The sequence below is a fragment of the Bison bison genome, unplaced genomic scaffold (assembly GCF_000754665.1).
Source record: "Bison bison bison isolate TAMUID 2011002044 unplaced genomic scaffold, Bison_UMD1.0 scf7180017864383, whole genome shotgun sequence".
Classification (NCBI taxonomy): domain Eukaryota; kingdom Metazoa; phylum Chordata; class Mammalia; order Artiodactyla; family Bovidae; genus Bison; species Bison bison.
This window is the reverse complement of record NW_011494955.1, coordinates 1,743,875-1,746,478: the sequence shown is the minus strand read 5'-3', so window position 1 is coordinate 1,746,478 and position 2,604 is coordinate 1,743,875. Positions and strand designations below refer to the sequence as shown.

The 2,604-nt window shown below is 51.8% G+C and overlaps 1 long non-coding RNA gene across 1 annotated transcript in view; it reads left to right on the top strand.

Annotated features, from left to right (window-relative positions):
• Positions 1-2,604, top strand: part of LOC105001438 — a 79,872-nt gene that overhangs the window by 33,015 nt on the left and 44,253 nt on the right. Inside the window, exon 3 of the long non-coding RNA XR_826866.1 lies at positions 1,628-1,944. This is a non-coding gene — a long non-coding RNA (uncharacterized LOC105001438). The remainder of the gene's footprint in view (positions 1-1,627; positions 1,945-2,604) is intronic.

Below are 2,604 nucleotides of genomic sequence, written 5' to 3'. Positions count from 1 at the left end.
ATGGACTGCAGCACACCAGGCCTCCCTGTCCATCACCAACTCCCGGAGCTTGCTCAAACTCAGGTCCATCAAGTCAGTGATGCCATCCAACCATCTCATCCTCTGCCGCCCCTTCCTCCTCCTGCCCTCAATCTTTCTGAGCGCCAGAGTCTTTTCCAGTGAGTCAGCTCTTCGCATCAGGTGGCCAAAGTATTGGAGCTTCAGCTTGAGCATCAGTCCTTCCACTGAATGTTCATGACTGATTCCCTTTAGAGTTGACTGGCTTGATCTCCTTGCAGCCCAAGGGACTCTGAAGAGTCTCCTCCAGCAGCACACTTTGTAAGCACCTTTGTTGGCAAAGTGGTGTCTAGGTTTATCAAAGCTTCTCTTCCAAGGAACAAGCATTTTTTAATGTCATGGTTGCAGTCCCCATCTGCAGTGATTTTGGAGCCCAAGAAAAGAAAACCTGTCACTGCTTCCGCTTTTCCCCCATCTATTTGCCATGAAGTGATGCCATGAGCTTAGTTTTCTGAATGTTGAGTTTTAAGCCAGCTTTTCCACTCTCCTCTTTCACCCTCATCCAGAGAGTCTTTAGTTCCTCTTTACTTTGTGCCATTAGAGGGGTATCATCTGCATATCTGAGGTTCTTGATGTCTCTGTGGTGACCTAAATGGGAAGGAAATCCAAAAAAGAGTGGATACAAGTATACGTATAACGGATTCACTTTGCTGCGCAGCAGAAACTAACACAACATAGTAAAGCAACTATAAAAACTTGTTTAAAAAGTTGAAACCCGGAAGAAAGCAGAGAAGTCGTGCCCTGGGATGTCAGTGCTGGGGCAGTGCCCCTCGGTGGGGACGGCGTGGTGCGGGGCGGGACGGGTCCTCCTCCGGCCCCTCCACGGGCCTCCAGCCCCAGCTGGAGGATTAAGGAGAGCAGGCTCCTGGCGCCCCGCAGTCTGCGGCCGCCGCCGGGGAGTGTCCCGAGAGAGCAGAGGGGCCAGAGGGCTGGAGGCTCCCAGAGGAACCGGAGACCCGAAGGTCAGCAGAGCCCTGGCCTTCCAATTAGGTTCCTTGTGACCCCGGAGGCGTGCACACCCTCCACGCGGGGGAGAAGGGCTGAAGAGAGGTGAACTGCCGGAGACAGGCCGTTTCCCAGAGAGGCGCCCGGGGTTCCCATTTCACTGTGACCCTTCGACCACTTTGCAATTAAACAGCACACCTCTCCCCATTCCCACCCTACTGTCACCAAGGCGCATCCTCCTGGGGTTAGGAAAGCCCTTGGCAGGGGCGGGGATCCCCACACTGAGAGACCATTCAAAATACTGTTTAAGGCAGCGGGAAGCGGAAAATGCCAGAATTAGGCCTAATGTGTCAAGTTAAATGAATTTATTGGGCTTCCCTGGTGCCTCAGTGGTAAAGAATCCGCCTGCAATGCAGGAGATGCGGGTTCCGTCCCTGGGTAGGGCAGATCCTCTGGAGAAGGGCATGACAACCCACTCCAGTGTTCTTGCCTGGAGAACTCCATGGGACAGAGGAGCCTGGTGGGCTGCAGTCCTTGGGGCCGCAGAGAGTCAGATACGGTTTAGCACAGACGCACACAAAAGAATGACTGGGAATAATGCAGGGTCTTCCTCTCCCCTGGACAGTCACCCGGGCACGCAGGAGACGAGCTTCCACTAGCTTTTGCTGGAAGATGTTGACATGCTGCAGCCCCAGATTCCAGACTCCAAATAAATCTTCAGTTGCCTGATAATCGTCTCCCCGCCAGCTTCTTCCCACCAAGTGCTGTTCCACGGGGTCAGCTGAAATGCAGATTCTACAGGAAGGATGATGGGCGATCAGTGGTGAGATTATTCTGTGTTCTTAGCATGGATGATTACATAGCTGTATGCTCAGGCCTTGTTCACATATATGGTTATGTGAACATAACATTCATATACCATAATATATATGGTTGTTACATGTAGCACTGTACTCTTTTCTGATATTTGTTTATTTCTTTGGCTGCACTGGATCCCAGTTGCAGCATGTGGTGTGGCATATGAACTCTCAATTGCAGTGTGAGGGATGTAGCTCCTCGATCACAGATCGAACCCCAACCCTGTGCACTGGCAGCGCAGAGCCTTAGCCACTGTTTGTTGTTCAGTTGCTAAGCTGTGTGACTCTTTTGCAACCCCGTGGACTGTAGCCTGCTAGCTTCTCTGTCCATGGGATTCTCCAGGTGAGAATACTCTCAGTTTAGTTAAGTCGCTCAGTCGTGTCCAGCTCTTTGTGACCCCATGAATCGCAGCATGCCAGGCCTCCCTGTCTATCACCAACTCCCGGAGTTTATTCAAACTCATGTCCATCGAGTCGGTGATGCCATCCAGCCATCTCATCCTCTGTCATCCCCTTCCCCTTCTCCTCCTGCCCACAGTCCCTCCCAGCATCAGAGTCTTTTCCAATGAGTCACCTCTTCCCATGAGGTGGCCAAAGTATTGAAGTTTCACCTTTGGCATCAGTCCTTCCAATGAACACCCAGGGCTGATCTCCTTCAGAATGGACTGGCTGGATCTCCTTGCAGTCCAAGGGACTCTCAAGAGTCTTCTCCAACACCACAGTTGAAAAGCATCAATTCTTTTGC